The sequence below is a fragment of the Staurois parvus genome, unplaced genomic scaffold, assembly GCF_062004578.1.
Source record: "Staurois parvus isolate SC_StPar_1 unplaced genomic scaffold, SC_StPar_1.0 ptg000561l, whole genome shotgun sequence".
Taxonomy (NCBI): domain Eukaryota; kingdom Metazoa; phylum Chordata; class Amphibia; order Anura; family Ranidae; genus Staurois; species Staurois parvus.
The window spans coordinates 1847573-1866200 of record NW_028318357.1 but is presented as its reverse complement, the minus strand read 5'-3'; positions in this window follow the sequence as shown (position 1 = coordinate 1866200).

Here is an 18628-nt window from a genome sequence, read left to right as displayed (position 1 = left end):
AGTCAAATAGCGACTGGTCCAGTCATATTGTGTTAGTGCCCAAACCAGATGGAAGTTGGCGGTTTTGTAATGACTTTCACCAACTGAATAAAGTCACTACGTTTGACACCTATCCCATGCCCCATATAGACGAACTGATTGATCGCCTAGGGACAGCCCGGTATATGACAACATTGGACCTGACCAAAGGGTATTAGCAAATTCCTCTTTTGGAATCAGCTAAGGAAAAGACTGCCTTTGTAACTCCAGAGGGTTCTTTCCAGTATCGGAGGATGCCGTTTGGGTTGCAGAATGCTCCTGCCACATTTGATGGATAAGACCCTCCGGCCCCATCGAGCCTAAGCTGCGGCATACTTAGATGATGTGGTCATCCATAGTGAAGATTGGGACTCACATTTACCGAAAGTCCAGGCAGTACTAGATTCTATCTGGAAAGCTGGGTTTACAGCCAATCCAAAAAACTGTACCATTGGGCTAGAGGAAGCCAAGTATCTGGGATATACCATTGGGAGAGGTCTGATAAAGCGCCAGGTCAACAAAATTGAAGCCATACAAAGCTGGCCACACCCCACACAAGAGTGTTTTTGGGAATTGATGGTTATTACCGGCAGTTTATTCCTCATTTTGCTTCACAGGCTGCTACCCGATAAACTTGACAAAAGGGAAGGAGTCTTTCATGGTCAAATGGACACCTGAAGCAGAAGCAGCTTTTGAGGCCCTAAAATGGGCTTTATATAGACAGCCCGTGTTGTACTCCCCTGGTTTGTCAAAGGATTTTGTGGTCCAGACTGATGCATCAGATGTTGGGTTAGTAGCTGTGTTGTCTCAGGTTTTCAAAGGGGAAGAACACCCCGTCATTTACCTCAGCCGGAAATTAAAGCCCCATGAAGAGAATTATGCCATTGTTTAGAAAGAATGCTTAGCAATAAAGTGGGCTCTAGATGCTCTCCACTACTATCTCCTAGGTAGACAATTTGAACTAGTAACAGATCATGCTCCCTTAAAGTGGATGGCACAGAACAAAGAGACCAATAGGAGAGTGAATAGGTGGTTCCTGGCCCTTCGAGAATTTAGTTTCAGCATACAGCACCGCCCTGGTGCTAGAATGGGAAATGCAGATGCCCTGTCCTGAGTGCACTCATGCTTAGCAACCTGTGTTCCAACCCCAAGGTTGAAACAAGGGGGGGGGGGTATGTGACAGGAAGGCAGGAAGAGCTAAGGGATGTGTCCAGGATGGGAGGTATAATTGTCCCAGGTTCATGTTATACACTGACTGTTTCTCCTGTTGTGCTGTGTAGTGAGCCTGTTTAGCTCAAAGATGATTTCATTAGCTCAGCTGTAGTGAGTTAAGGGCTTTGGGCTCTATAAAACTCCCAGGCTGCTTAAGGAGAATGCTCCAACCTGGAACTAGTTTGCTGTCCAGGACAGACTGGGGAGCAACCAAACCATCCTGTGGTGAGAGGTAATCTGCGTGATCTTAGACTGTGTGAACCCCCTGTGTCTGAGCAGTGGTAGGCTGTATTCAGACAGCTAAATAGGACACTTGTATTTGCAGTTGGACGCCCAGTGTGGCAAGGTTTTATTTTCTGTTTGTATTTTTTTTCGCTGTTTTGACTATAATAACAAAAACAGAGTATATAACCTATAATTAAAGTCATAACATTATCAGATTTCAGGACAATGCTAAATATTTAAATAAATATTACCCAAGTAATAACTATTACGGTTAATTTGAAAAATAGTCTATACTACCTCCTCACTGGATCAGATTCCAAGTTTTGGGGAGCAAACCAAGATTGCCTTTGTTTGCTGGGCAGTTAAAAGCACCTCAAAAGGTTATATTGGCATCAAAAACCTGGGGGTTGGAGATGGCGCTACCACCGATCCTGTCAGCAAGATTATGTAACAAACACTGGACTTTGTAGCTTTAGTTACTTTCAAGACTACAAAGAGCTGGACACATGTGCAGATCACCATACTCAAAATACCAATTAAACTAGTAACTAGAGATCTTCCATTTAAGGCACCAAGCCTATAGAGAGCATTCTTCCTGAGGAACAATGGAGCAAAAAAAGATAGAATAGCAAGACTTCTGAGGGACAACAAAAATCAAACTTCATTGCTTGCTTAGGTGTTATGCCCCGGTAGGAGCAATAATGTTAAACTCTAATCTATTATTAACTTTTTGTTTTGTTATGCATGACAACATACACTTCCCAGGTAAAGCCCATTTTTGGTCTAATTTTTTTGTTACAAATATTTCCTAGGTGTTTAGAAAATTAATTGCAGCTCAGGCTTCAATACTCCTCTTAAAGATCCACCTATAAATACCTCTTTTTTGGCCACAAAATATCCTTAATATTTTAGGTTTAGAAACATTTAGCATTACTCAACCTGAAATACTGAGGACTATATTGGGAAGAGAAGAGGTGAAGGAAAAAAAAAGCATGATGGATAGATGCTGATGATGTAATTTCCTATGACTAAACTTGTTGGGAAGTAACTGCCACTTTGGCATCACTTCTACAATCAAAAATATGTGTTGGCCATCTTTAATGTGTGCATATATGTGTTTTTAAGGCAAGCACTGGTTTAACATATGTAAGTGCATTACTTATTGATGAAAAAAATACTTTTCCTTATGTGAGATCCTTTTCCTTCCCTTTTGCATGAATACGGAGTACCTTTCTAAACTAAGCCTAGGGGAGACTGCATTAGGATATGGAGGACAGGAGGAAGCGGTTTGGACAACATGAAGGCTGTGACACTTGGATTTAAGAACATGCACTGTTTTTGACTCTCTTACTCCTAATACAGGGAGTCAAAACCATCTGGTGAGTTTGGTGTGAAATCCATGTGGTCTGTTTCTTCTGGAGAAGATACTTTGTGGAGCGCCTTCTTTTTGTCTTTTGGAGCACTGTTTTGGCTAAGTGGTATATTCACTATAATACAGACACTTACCTGTTTTTATCTTGTTTTATCATTCTTTGTAAGGGAATGTCACTTTAACATAGACACTTACCTGTGGACTTTTTTCATTTGTACAAATTTGATGTTGTAGTTTGCATTTATGTTTGTTAATATAATGTTGTTTTGTTGTTTTAGGTAGTGCTGTTACTCATAGGGTTTGGGAGTCACACTGAGGAAACATAGGACCCTGTTTCCTATGAGAAAACATAGGAACCTGCAAAGTCAAATGAGCAGCCTGAAGACTTCAGAAGAGGGAAAGGAGGCAGCCTGGGGATAACCCAGTGTTCAGCTTTAAGGTACTGATTTATTAATTGCACAAATGTTAAGGTTTTGCTTAAATTACACTAAAAGTTCAAGAAATGAACCCACAGAAGATTATATAATAACCCTAACTCCACTAGAAAGCCATAATGTGATGGGCCCTGACTGTAGCAGGGCATACGCCCTGTGACAATCCTGAGATACATGCACTAAAAGTGGCTTAAAGAAGCAAAGTTGTTTCTTAAATTATTTGCTTCAAGAGCTCCAGAATAGTTAGAGATAAACTTAGACAATGCAAGGATTCACTTTCTTTTTCTTAATGATGGATAGTTATAAAGCATATAAATATATTTAAAAGTATAATTAAGGTAAGTAATGTAGAGTAATAAAACAACACTTTCACATTAACTTTCAAGTTTATTACTTAATGAAGAGACTAGAAAAAGGTTACTAATGTTTCAGGCATAACTTTACAGGAAGCTAGCATATATTTTGCATTGGCCTTTTAATTCTTGGTTGCAATTAAAGCTCAAAGCAAAGCATATCCTATTTTTTGTATTAAACTCCAAAGTTCAAAGGCATCTTTGAAGGCTTTTGCTTAATAGTGAAAATGAAATAGCTTTAAGGATATGGCAAAATACATTATAGCTGCAGTGCAGAACTTTTGGAATTCCATAAACTACAACAGATTGTATTATTTTACAGTTATTAAAAGCTCAACTCTAAACTGCATTTGTTAAGTGTATGACTACAAAACGTTAAACATATTTCTTATTTTATTCTTGTTGTTAGCAGGGAGGATTTTCTTTTTATTTGTCCATATGAAATTACAGAGGCCTTAAGCAAGGCAGCATATTTGTGTGGGTGGATTATATTGTTTGTGCCTGACACACTGAAGAATTACTCTTGTCTGCTTTCTGCATCCCAACTCCCATCCCCAGATATTGTGTCTGATTACTCCAGGCCGTTTTTACATAGGTGGTGCAAAGGCTATTCTGAGTTTGACATGGTTATATATTCTAACCTTGAAAGTACTCTCTGCTAGAAATACCTAAACATAAAGCCAAATGCAAACCAACCAGTGCGTACATAACAAAAGCAATTATGATCTTGTCAGACAGTTCAATACCATCACTTAAACATGTTTCTTGTAGATTCTGCCTAACAAGTTAGGCCAGTAACAAGAAAAAGGCCATGGCGATGCCAAGGAAACAACAATGTAGACTACTTCAAAACAATGCCACAAAGTAAGTGTATGTCTGTGTATATGTGTATATTTAACCTCCCCCTACACACACTTACACGGGGGGACACGCATACCTTTTCTCCCCTTTACATTTTATTTTATTTATTTTAAAAAAGGAAAGAAAAACGTCAAGCACCTTTATTGCTTTCCTGATTCTGCCTCTTCCAGCAGTGAAGGTCGATGATCCTGCATGAGAAAGAAGAGAATGAAATTTGCCTTCCGATAGCAAGCATAAAGGAAAGTAATAGAAAGGTAAATAAAAGGGAAGGCAAATTCAAAATGTATAAAAGAAGGGAAATTATATAGAAAGGGGAGAGGAAGGAGAAGGAGAAGAAGGAGAAGGAAGGGAACGAGAAGATGAAGAAGGTAAAGGAGAAGGAGAAGCAGGAGAAGGAGGAGAAGAAAAAGGGAAAAAAAAGGAAAGGAAAAAGGAAAGAGAAAAGAGAAGAGAGATATTTGTATCAACAGATGGCAACAAGACTGGATTTGTGAGACATGAATGTCCTGAGATAGCAGCATACAGGGAGAAAGTATACAATGAAACGTATGATTAACTCTCAGGTGCTTTAACAAAACCTTCTGCCACATGTAGTGATGTAGTATTTAAAAATACACTCTTGACCAAGTCTAAAGCATCAAAGGGAACAATGTCACAAATGGTATGATGAATTCTGTTAAAATAGATTGCAGATTGATTTTTAAATTTATGAATTCCATGCATGTAGCCAATTTCAGGCAATCTTATTCACTTTAAAAGCCTACCAATTTTATTCACTTTAAAAGCCTACCAATTTTATTCGCTTTAAGAGTCAGCAACAATGCAGCATTGATTTGACATTTAAGTGTGCAGCTCTTAACACAGAGGAGTTAATTTACTAAAAGTGTTCCATGCACATGATTAGGAATTCTTTGTAAAGTGAAATTTCATAGCATTTATCAAGCTCTGTAGAAAATTCCATTGCCAGTTGCAACTTCCCTTGCACAAGTGAACAGTATAGTTTCCTTTAATAAATCAACCCCAGAAGCAGTATACTCTTTATACCCCCTTCTCAAAGTAGCTACCGGCAATCCCCAGGTTATCTATAAAGATAGGTTCTGTAGATTTGTTTTTAAGTTGAATTTGTATGTAAGTTGGAAGAGGCACATTTTTCAAGTGTCGCTCCAGCCAAAAAATTATTTTTAAGTTTTGTATAGCATAGGGAAGGGTTAACTGGTCATGCAGTGATGTGGGATTGCTGACAACTCTGCCAGACAGCAGGTGGCGGTATGCGGTGAGCAGAAAGATGGCCGCCAGGCAGTCTCTGGGACCAACATGACCTCACACTGCCTCCATTCTTAAGTATAAATCATATGTAAGTCGGATGTCTGTAACTCAGGACTTACTATATATAGGATATACAGTTCTTTCTCATATGGAGTGGGGAAGAATTAGTATCGCTGACAGATTTTTTACTGAGAGGCTTACCCTTATTTCCTGCCATAGTGATATTGGTGTTACCAGACAGGAAGGAGGAAAAATCTCTAACAGCAACAAAGCAATCAAATAGCTTTTTTAGCAAAGTAGGGGAAGGTTATAACCCCTGTCAAATTTGTATTGCTGTTCCTGTTGTAGATTTTTGCTTATTTTCTGTCTGGTGAAATCATTGCCCCAGATACCAGGAAAAACCTGACAGAAGTTCTAACACTTCTCAACCTTATCTAAAACCAAACACAATGTTTACCACCTCCTGAATGCAACCCATTCAAGTGAATGGGGCCACGTAACACCAGTCCCATGACATATTGGGGTTTATTTACTAAAGCTGGAGAGTCCAAAATCAGACTCCCTTCTGCATAGAAACCAATCAGCTTCCAGGTTTCATTGCCAAAGCTTCATTGAACAAGCTGAGGTTAGAAGCTGATTGGTTTCTATGCAGAAGGGAGTCTGATTTTGGACTCTCCAGCTTTAGTAAATAAACCCCATGCTGTCTTCACTGACTTTCAAGCACCCTCTGAAAAGCAATACGCCGTAAACAACAATGCTTGTGTAAAACCTTATACATTGTGTAAAGCTTTGTAATTTTAGCAGCATGGCTACTGAATTCTTAACACTTCTGACTTAGAGCTATGGTTTGTATGTCTTTGTGTGAATTCCCTCTTAATATCCAGAAATATACTGTCAATTTTAATTGATTGATTTTCTGCTAAATTGGGGGATGGGGTTCCCTGTTTGGTATTTGGGCATTCACTTAATGGAATTTACTTACGGTATATTGATAAAATATTTTTGTCAGGGCATGTGCCAGATACCCTATGTTTTTTTGCTGATTTTATTATCCCCTTTAAATTGTCCCTAAAGCATGTGATAATGGGGTAGGAACTCTGAGTTCCTGTAGGGGACAGGGAATGTACTGTAAAAAAAGCTGTAAAATATGTCAGTGTTATATTACTACTGCAAATAACTAAAGTCTCTAAGCACATTGGGTGAATTAATATAGCTCTTTTCTGAAAAGTTTGAAAAGATACTTTTTAGAATGGACATAATCAAAATGTGTACTTACTGACCAGTTTCAGAAAAAAATAAGTAGTCAACAGAGAGAACAAATCACTCAAAATTTAGAGTAACAAGATAATGAAGGACGACATTAATATTTCAGCATAGCAAGAGTCAGAGTAGTGTGGAAAAGTTTCCGACCACACCAACTCTATATGCGATTCAGGAAGCAAAATGGATTGGATCAATATGACAAGAGAAGCAGAGAGAGAAGGGTTAAGAAAGATGCTGAAAAAATAAGAGATTAAATGATAAAGTTGGTAAAAAAAAACATATTCCCAAAGAGATGTCATAGGTTTAAATCCCCTCAACATAAACCGACTGGTCTAGACTGTGAAGTAAAATTTAATCAACAAAAATGTTGGAACAAGTGTATGAGTAAAAAAAATAATCTTGAAGGTCTCAAAGATCTCTCTGTGAAAAGGAAACAAAAGAGATGAAACAAAAAGCATATTGTCAGTTTCTCAAAATTACTAGACTAATCCACCATGTATTTAAACTGTCTTAGCAAAATTTGTTTCAGTAGCACGTGAAGGGCATCTGTATGGTTTAGAGAAATTAGAAAATAAAGAGTGGTGACTCATAGTACATCCTGACAGACTGAGCACTGAGGCTACCATTTCCATGAACCCATTACAATTCATAGTAATGGTTCAGCCATGGGCTAAGGTGAGAATGTTCCGAACTTAGGTGTAACTTAACATTTAATGTGTGGGATACAGAGAAATTATTTCTATTGCAGAAAGCTGTATACTTTGTAGGAACTCATGTAACACTTAAGAGAAATTTACAGTATTAATTCTGGTTGGGTTAATGTATGTAAAGCCAAAATCTACTTTTCAGTATATTTGGTATCATACCTCCTTGTATACAATTTTTGTATCCACTTTGCATCCAGCATCTGTAACTAACCTGGGATCACAGTGCTCATCAATGTAAACAATGTAGTGTTCTTTACATTAGTGAGCCCTTCCCTTCCTTTCACATCAATGGAAGGAGTGAGGAAGGATGTAATGACTTAATCCAGGCATGTCCAAAGTCCGTCCCGCGGGCCATTTACGGCCCGGGGGTCGGTTTAATAAGGCCCTCCAAGAGCCCTCCCTGCTCTGTGTAATGTGGCCCTCCCACGGCCCTCCCTTCTATGGCAGACAGTCTTCTGCTTGAGAGCAGAGGGCAGTATGCATGCCTGACTGCGGCGCGTTCTCCCTGGTCTGTGTAAATGCGGCTGTCGCACGGCCCTCCCTTCTGTGGCAGACAGTCTTCTGCTTGAGAGCAGTGCGCATGTGTGACTGCGCCGCACTGGGAGTGACAGAGGGCGGTGACGTCAGGGCCGGGCTTCCAGCGTGAAGTGTGTTTCTCTTCCCCTCTCGGCTGCCGAGCAGAGACTTCAGCTCCAGCTACCTTTTTTACCCTTCACATTAGTGCAGGTAAGTTTTTTTTTAATTTATTTTCAATACATTGTGAAAACTCAGCTGTCAGTTGATCTTAATGTTATGAAATGAAAAGTATGTCGTTTGCAATTAACTTGGCATAAAATAATTTATTTGCATTTAATTGTAATGGTTCAAAGAATGTTCGGAAAAATGTTCGGCCCTCCACCATGTTCACTTCATCCAATCTGGCCCTCTTTGAAAAAAGTTTGGACACCCCTGACTTAATCCATTCATTTAGGGATTTAACCCTTTTACTGCCAGATACGTTTTTCCTTTTTTTTTATATACACATGTTTAAGCCCTTGGAAGGTAAAACACATCTTAATGCCTAAACACAGTTTTGCAACTTTGACATTTGTTAGTAAAACTGTACATATTACTGCAACTACTTTGTGTATTCAGGTTAACTATCCCTTGTTTTATTCAGGGCAAATTGTCTTTTATGATAAAACAAAGAAGAATTGTGCGCTGTCAATGTGCTGAATAAATGCTAAATAATGAGCTGCTGCAGGCACATGTTATGTGTGTTAACATAAAAAACCAAATAAATAAATAAAAGTGTTGCGCTGCTAACAACAAACAATACACAAAACTCAAATGTGATTAAAGTCCCAAAAATGTATGAAAAATAAATTCTTCAAAATGTAAAAAAAAGTGGAACATCTTCCTGCTGGCACAGTGCACTGTGGGGCGCGGCAGGCGAACAGCCAGCACGAACCGCCCATACCGTCCGAGGGTTCACTGAACACACGAACGGCCCATGTTCGAGTCAAACTTACGTTCATCTCAAACATGCAGCCCATCATTACTCCTGAGAAATACATATCATATGTGTATGCATTACGACCATTCAAATGTACTATACATATTTACCTAGGGTGGAGCCTATGTGCTGACAGCTGCAGCTTCTGATTTTCAAGGCAGTGGCCATAACAGTGAGTTCAGCTGATTCGGTGCCTGTTTGTCAATTCTGAATTCATTTCTGTGGCATATTGAGATTCATCTGACTTTTATAATCTTTTATTTAATAAATACTACATTATATTCTATATTTGTGTGGCTCTGTGTGGTTATCTATTTTTTATACAGCATCCTGCCCAGATGGTTGCATTGTGGTGGTGAGGAGTGAAAACTACCAGTGACTGCCAAAGAGAGCTTGAAGTTTATTTCTATCACATGCTCAGGGGTGTAGATAAGGGGGGGTTAGGGGGCGTTCAAGTCCCCCCACACCCCAGAGCGTCTTGCACAAATGCTCAGTCCTGTTGCAGAACCATTCGTTTATCCATCATAGTGCGTCCAATTCGCAGCAGCAATGCTCAGCCTCATCAATAGCGCAGGGTTAGCTATAAAAAAAACCACTGCCTAACAGCATCCACTGACCACTGACCGACCACCGCTGTACACTCCTGTCAAATATAGTGGTTTGTTACTAGGACCGCCGTCGTCCTAGCAACCAATCACATGCTTGACCTACCCCCAGGCCGTGGCATTCAGAGAAGAAGGAAAGCAAAGACAGAGCTTTATTATTCCAAATCTGCCCGGCCCCAGTGCCCCACCTTTCCGCTTCCACCTGTCTTATAGATGCACTGAGAAGGAACAGATCCTGCAGTAAGGGGGGACTCTGGGGCCATGATGTAAGGGGGACTGTGGGGATCCAAGGGGAGGCAATGGGGACAATAATGTAGGGAGGGAGGACTCTGGGCACCTTGATGTAAAGGGGAGTGACTCTGGAGACCCTGAAGTAACGACGGAGACTTTAAGGGGGCCTCTGGGGACCAGGGCTCTTGGGACCATGATGTAAGGAAGAGGGACCCTGGGGACTATGATGTAAGGTGAGACTATGGGGACCATGATGTAAGGGGGGGCTCTGGGGACCCTGATGTAAGGTGGGGGGACTCTAGGGATCTCGGTGTAATGGGGGGTGATTCTGGGGACCTTGATTTAAGGGGATGACTCTGGGACCTTGATTTAAGGGAGGAGACTTGGGACCCTTATGTAATACAGAGGGGGAACTCTGGGGACCCTGATCTAATGGAGGGGGGCTCTGGGGATTCTAATGTAAGAAGGGAACTCTGGGGACCCTGATATAAAGGGGTGACTCTAGGGACCTTGATGTAAGGGGGGACTTTGGGGACACTGATATACCAGGGGACTCTGGGCACCCTGATGTGTATGTGTCCAGCCACAATCAGCACAGGTATTCATTGGCTGTGAAAATAATCGCAGCTGTCTGCACACAGCTGTCAATCCCAGCTGCAGGAATCAGTAGATTATTGCCAATAGGATTAGCAGTGTGGGTAAACACCAGCCCTAGGCTTCTTTCACATGGGCTTTCTGATGAGGTCTGCCTGTAAGTTTATCAGGTGGACCTGATCAGAACCTCTATGCAGTTCTATAGGCACGAGGATGTAAGTGGACTTTTGTCTATTTACATCCACCTACCTCTGAGTCTGTCCAGGTCCAGAAAAAAAATGGAAAAGGACTGCATCCTTTTCCATTTTTCTGGACCTGAATATGGCAGATCAGAGGAAACCTAATAAAAAAAAGGACACAAGTCTATTTACATCTACCAGTCCAAAGATCCAGCATGTGTCTGCAAATGTTAGCTGATAAAATACTGAATGGGCACCTGCTCAGGTTGCTCAGTAAGGGCTTGTTTATACTTGCAGTGCCGTACGAAATGTGATATGTGATGGATTTCTTTTCAGAGGGCATTTGACAAGCAGGTTGGAGGCATTAATGTTGCCTCTTTACCTCCTGTTTTAACACCTAAAAAATCCACACCACCGCACCACAAACTCGTGGTGAATGGGTCATGTTTGGTGAGTAATACTGCCTGTTGAGTGTGACAACCAGTTTCAACTGTCTGCTGCCTTGGCACAGATCACGGACTGAAATTTGGATTGCTTTAGGAATTTAATGGTACAATCACTTTATAAGAAATATATTTCAACTATTATCTTTTGTTTGTATATGATTGTTTTTCTTGATGTGTTGCACCATTCATTTTATGATTTACACTAAGGGTTTGTATAGTTACATTGTTGCTAGCTGCCTGCACCTTTAAGCACTGACTTGTTCTCATATTGAACTTATGAAACACAACATTTCAATAGAAAATACATAAAAGTTGTCATGGTCTGAGTCAGGATTCATGGCTGTAGCAGTTGAAATTCACAAGTAGTCAACTGGATTAATACACAAACATCTGAGGCATGAGGTCTTCACAATATGCATGCTAATGTCAGGCTGTGGCCCTCAGGATTGCGCCAGCAGGAAGAGAGGAATCAGGGGTCAGAAATAGGATGAAGCAGATAAGAAATAGGCAGCATTTGGTTGATGAACAAGCCAAAACGTTCGTAATGAGTAGTAGCTGGATGGGATCAAACGGAAGCATACTCAATGAACAAGCCAAGGGTCAATGATGAATGGAAGCAAAGGTGCAAGATATCGGCTGGAGAGAGGTCAATAACCTGGCAAACAGGAAGTGCAGAGACATGCCTTAAATCAGGAAGTTCATAGGAGGAGCAAAGACTTCGAGTTCCACCAAAACCAAGGAACAGGTTCACCAGAAGCACGGTTGTCCAAGGAGATCAGGCAGGGAGCTGTCCACTGTCTCAAATAGCACAGCAAGAAGAGCTACAGCCAAATACTGCAGAGGTCCCAGGACCAGATTCAGATCATGTCAAAGTTATGTTTAGGAAACACAGTTATATTACCCAATGTCTTGTTAAAATATAAAAGATGCGGTTATGCTGATTAAAAAGATACCCAACATGTCAAGTGTCTTGGCAAAGCTCAGAAGCTGAGTAATCCATATAAAGGGTCACTTCACAGGCATACATAGAGGAATGGTGTCTGAATCAAAGTCCAGCAACTTGCAGTTGAGAAGGGACACCATTCTGACTGCCCGTGTAATCCTGTGTATGGAGGACGGTCTCAGCTGTCAAGTTGGCTATGCCTTCTGCTGCATTTTGCCACACCCACCAGGGCTTGATCACAGAGGAGTCGCATCATAGGGAGTGGCCAGCATAACAGCTGAGGCCATCCCCCATATACAGGATTACACGGGTGGTCAGAACAGTGTCCTTACTCCTCTGCTCAACCCAACATGTCAAAGCTTGAAATTGTGTGCGTTTGTGAAATAGGAACAAATTTAAGCACCGTTTATTATCCATAGGAGAAGCTTAAAAAGCCCCTACAGGTCATCAGTTTAGAGTTAATCATACATGGACCTAGAATTATTGCTTTCCCTCCAGTGTGCACAATGATATTGTAACATGTCCATCACAATGGATGTTTTAATGAGTAGACATCAATGACAAATATATTTACATTTGTATGTTCATGTATGTGGGGGGGTTTAAAAGAGAATTATGGCTTTTTTCCCCCAGTATACTTACCTAGGTGGATGCAGCATTGGTACAATGCGGCATCTGTCCCCCACCAGCTATAAGGGTGAAAACTCAGCGATCACATGACCATTGATCGCTGAGTTCTCACAGCCACTCTGAGCAGAGAGCAGTGACTGTCTGCTCGGCCCCCCTAGTATTCACTGGAGCACTGGGCTGTGGAGGGGGAGGAAGCGGCTGGCTCAAGCTCTCTGCGGCTTACTGAGAGGATGAGCCAGGTGCCGCTGCAGACACTGGGGTGGATCCCGACTTTGAAGTCGGGATCTTTCCCCTGCTTAGATTGTCTGAGTGATGGCAGCTGACAGCAAGCTTCAGCCCGCTGTCTGCTGAAAACGGGTCACAGAAGTGCAGAACTAACTGCACTCCTGTGATCCACAGGAGAAGTACAGCAAAAAGAGCTTTGGCTCCTTTAAGTGCTTGGGTGTAACTTTAATTTTTTACACATTTATCCACTATACAAAAACTCCACTATGTGATGATTTTTGGTGACAGGTTCTCTTTAATGAGACATCAGGGGTCTAAAAGACCTCTTGTGTCTCATCTGCCCAAATGAAGCTAATGGAGTGCAGATCAATGTCCATTAGTTCTTCCCTGGCCATATTGGCTCCAGGACCTGGAAGTAATATTTTACACTTCTCTTCTTAGTCATAAGCAGGAAAGGGAGATCAGTGAATGGGCTGATCTCCCTTCTCTCTACCCTTTGGCACTCATCGTGCCAGTACTGGGTCTGCCAAATGGAGCCCGGGATGCATGTCGGGGGCTCACGTGGGGGCACTGGAATGTTTGGGGGTATGTGGAAGTGATCAGGTACAGCTACTTGATTGCTTCCATCTGATGGTCAACAGTCGACTTGTCAGATTTACACACACTCTTAGTGGCTGCAGCCACTGGGAGTGTATGTAAACCCCACCCCCTTCACCTCCCCACCCCCAACATATGGGATACAGCAGTGGTGGCAAAAAGGTTAAGGGCCACTGATCGCCAATATCATGGAATTGTTTCTGAGGGATTTACCCTGCCAGCAACTGCCAATGATGAGGGTTTAAAATGCACTAACCACCAGTAATTGTGGGAATTATTTTGGGGGCAGAGGTTTAAAATGCCAAAGACCTTGAATTTTGTGGGATTGTTGGGGGAGGTGTTTAAAGTCCCAATTACTACCAATGATTGGAGATGAGCGGTTTTAAAATGCCACTGATCACCAATGATCACGGGATTTTTACTTTTTTATTTTTTTTTGGGGGGGGGGTTCAAAGTGCCATTACCACCATAATTATGGCGCTGTTTTGGGTTTATCCAACCACAGCACGCAATGCAATTTCAGTGCAATGCAATATGAACCTTTTTATCCTTTCAATTTTCTTCCACTAAAGACAGAAGAGTTGCACTTGGCTTCAGTTGACATCTTTTTGGTGTTTTTATATTAAAATGTAAGGTAGGGGGGTGTTTCTAAATTTTCAGTATTTTTTCCTTTATAGTAAAAAAAAAACAGTGGTTGTTAAATACCACCAACAGAAAGCATTTAAAATGTATTTGGGTACAGTGTCTCATGACCAAGTAATTGTCAGTAAAACTATTGCAATGCTGAAAACTGAATAATGACCTGGACAGGAAGGGGATGTAACATGCCAGTCTTAAAGAGGCTAACCAAATCATTTTGTGACTCTGTTGCAATGTTTCTTACTTGGAGATCCTGCCAGTAACAACACTTCATATTTCAGGCTGATACTGCCTCTCAACTAGCAACAACATTGTCAGCCTGCCATGTGTGTTGCTTCAGTTGGCAAGAGGCATGCGCAGGCCTGATAGGCAACCCCATAGTCAACTGAACAAGTGCACACAGTCGGCTTCTAAGAGACAACAGCTTAGCATTATCAGGTTAAAACAGGAAGTGCTGTAAATGGTAGGATCTCCAGATAAGAAATATTGTAACAAATCCTACTCCCACCCCTATTCTAGGACTATTCTATCTACCCTGTGAAAAAAAAAGATGCTTATACTTACTTATTCTGAAGCTACTCCGGTCCCGTTATATGAATTCTCCAGCTGTGGTTTCATTGACATCACCCATAGGCTTACTATGGGGCATCCGTTGTCGGCTGCCCCTCCTCTATACTGAAACGAGCGCTGGGGCCTGATCCTGTGACTATGCCGGAGCAACATTAGAATTGGTATTAGAAAGGGAGTAGGATTAGCCTTGGTTAGATTTTGACTGAACTTCCACTTTAACCCTTTTGCTGTCATGTTTGTACACTATATGGACCTGACAGCTGGGGTGGGTGTTTACACACATTGTGTGTAACTCTGACAAGCAGACTTATGCCCAGGGGCAGACTGACAACTCATGGGGCTCCAGGTTTCCAAATAGTCAGTCCGCCCCTGCTTATGCCTGTCAGGTGGAAGCATTCAGGTAGCTGCTCTCTTCCCCTTCTTGCTGCTGACCCAGAAAGTGGTATGTTTGGCCAGCATACCTGGGAAAGAATTTAAAGCAATGCAACCTGCAACCCCACAAAAGTGGGGTCATTCGATCTGGTAAGGGGCTGTGATGGTTGAACTCACATTTCACTGGATGATTTATTAGATTTTCACTCTGTTTCACAGGTTTCTTTTTTTATTTACTCATGGACTTTTGCTGTTAATTTATTCACAAATATCTGGTTGAAAACAATTAGCTAAATATTTTTAACACACAGAAATACTGGTTGTAAATATATTATTTGTTTATTTATTCACTAATTATTTATCTTAGTGGAAGTAATTTGTTTATTTACTCACTAATTATTTATCTCAGTGGAATTCGTTACACAGCGCAACAATCTTTGGGTAATTTTTTTTTTTTTTTTAATTGTAAAATATTAAAGTTACACCCAAGCACATTAACCTCCCTAGCGGTTTTTCTTTATTGTAGGCCTGTAATGTTTAGGAATAACTCACTCAAATCTGTCTGAACAAGAGTCTAGTAAACATCCCCGGTATGTTACAATTTGAAACATGAAATCATAAATTATAATTTAATAAATAATCATAAAAAATAATATAATAATAATAAATTTAATTCAATAATATAATGAAACCAAAGACACTGAAATTTGAAATTGAGCGCAAAGTTCGCACATCACTGAGGAAAGTCGCAAAATCGTTTTCAGTGTCTGATGACAAATGTCCCCACGAATCATGATCACTCAATTCTGATTTACTATTGCTGTTCTCTAGCTGGTCTAAAACCGCTTTTGACCTAAAGGGACACTTTTTGGACGCCATGGACTTTTCTCAGTTTCCAGGCAGAAAGAACAGTAAAAATGCAGGCAGGGCACAGGACAAAGCACTTGGGACAAAATGTATGTGAAATGGTTTGATACAGTAATGTTTTACTATGTGATTTTAGTGTATTTAGTGAATGTCACTTTTTGTAATTTTCAAATTTCCCACCGTTCCGTCCCCCGTACATCCCGACGCTCGCAGGGGACGGAACCCAGATGACAGATGTCGGCATCCGCCGGAGGACATTTCGTTATAAATTTACATCAAAATGTAATCTGCTCCATGTCTTTGCTAAAAAAAATCCCAATACGTGTAAATTAATTGGTTTACATGAAAGTTCTAGCTTTTACAAATGGCGGTATATATACTTGAATTTTTTTTTTTTACTAGTAGTGGCGGCGGTCAGCGACTTATAGCAAGACTTCGGGAATGTGGCGGGCATTCTGACACTGGAATGGGGGGAAAACACAGGTCTCTCCCCAGTCGGTAATAATCAGCGATCACCGGGTGCCGGCAAGGAATCACCAGCCAGAACCTGGCGATTGACAGCCGAGGCCGCAAGTGAGGCGCGCATCCCCTACTGCCAAATCACGTATGTATAGGTGACTTTGCGCACCTGTGCAGCCCTGTAGCAGTATTTCTACTATAGGGCGGCACGGAAACGGTTAAGAATCACTACTTCAGTAAGGCTCGGTTCACACTGATCCAGTTCGAATTTATGTGATTTCACAGTACGATTTGTGTCTTGACAAGTCTAAATTTAATGTGATTTCTGAGGGGGCTGGGTATAGCTGAAGCTAAAACTTGCACTGCACCTGCACTAAATTACCACAGGACCCTTTTTTTAACCGCACCAAAATCTCACCGCATAGATGTGAACAGCCTCCATAGAAAACAATGTATTTTCAGAATCTATGCCGTTCGGGTCACATCTGATTCACATCAGATTCGCATCGTTGTGAGCTGGAACTAAACAGTTTGTAACACAAACAGTTGATTATGATTGCTCTTATAAAAGCATCCTTCAATGTGAAGTTCAGGGTAGATCTGGTAACATGGTAGACACCTGCAGGGATTCAAAACTGAAGATACAGGGGGCCACCCCATTTGAATCAGAGTACCCAGGTAGTAATTGAGGAGGAGCTCCCTACAGTAGCTGAGCCTTTTCAAGAAGCCGCATGCTATTAGGCTTCTTTCTAGCTGCCAGCACACTGGTTCAGACAGTGGAGAGCCTCTCTGCCGGCTGTAGATTACTTGCCCAACTACTTCTGCGTCCTCAGGTGTGCCCTCTCTGAGTTCCTGAGGGAGAGAAATAGAGAAACTTTTCTTCCCTGGGTTTGTCTAGTGTTGTGGGAAAAAAAAGTTAAAGGGGCCTGAGCCTGCATCTGAGCATGGGAAATAAAGGGGCACTCTGCTACATTACTACCAGTAATATTCACACATTTTGAATGGACTGTGACTATATTAATATAAAGTATACTTGTTAAAACAAATGTCTAACTTAAAACTGAACATTAAGCAAACAGGCAAATAAACAGTTAAATATTTAAAAATACTGCTTAACACTGTGGCACCGCCATTGCAGCTAAAACACTACAGCAGGGAGCAGACAAGTTCCCAGCCTGTTGATTGGCAATAGGAAACAGCAGATTGATCATACCATCACCCTCTATCCAATCTCTTCCCTCCTCCCAAAGCATGTTCATTGCCAGTAGATGTGCACTGGTGCAAAGCCTAATTGGTTCCTAGAAATGGCCCTCCTTCTCTTAATTTAACTGCTACCCTAATCTAGGGATTACAGGATGATATCATGAGAGTCTCAGGTACTTGTAATGTTGTGATAATTGGTATTTATTTTTCTTTTCTTCCTAAAATCCAGAGATAAATCCAATTTTTACAGTCCAGTAAATGTAATTTTACAAAAATAATCAATTGATTTTTTTTTTTTCACTTTGTTGGATCAACTTTGGATACATTCGTCTTGGCATTGTTTACAGAGGTTTTAGTTTGTAGACACTAGCTTTAAAATAACATGTACAACAAGCATTTACAAAGCTTCTGAGCGGTAGGTATAATCAGTGGTTTATGTAGGTTATGTGCTGCCCTAGGCAACACAAAAATGCCTCCCCTCCCCGTGGAGAGAGACTGACACCGACTAATGACACCCCCCCACCCCTGTGGAGGAAAAAGCCTGAGACATTGACCAACAGCACCCCTGCCCCACCCTCATCCGAGAGAGCCTTCCACTACCATTGCCCCCCATACACCGCCTTCCCCACCCGGTGAGAGTGAGAGAGAGAAAGACACTCACTCTCACAGATCTGCATATCCCCTGGAATGAGAGTCGGGTTCTGCATATACCGCCAACCAGCCCGCAGCCTCTCTGGGATCCCACTTGATCCCCATGCCGCATGTGACCCTTCATCAGTCCCTTCCTTCAGGGGTCAGCGCTGCACCCCTGAAAAATGCCAACTTAGGCAAATGCCTTGTTTGCCTTGTGGTAAATACGCCC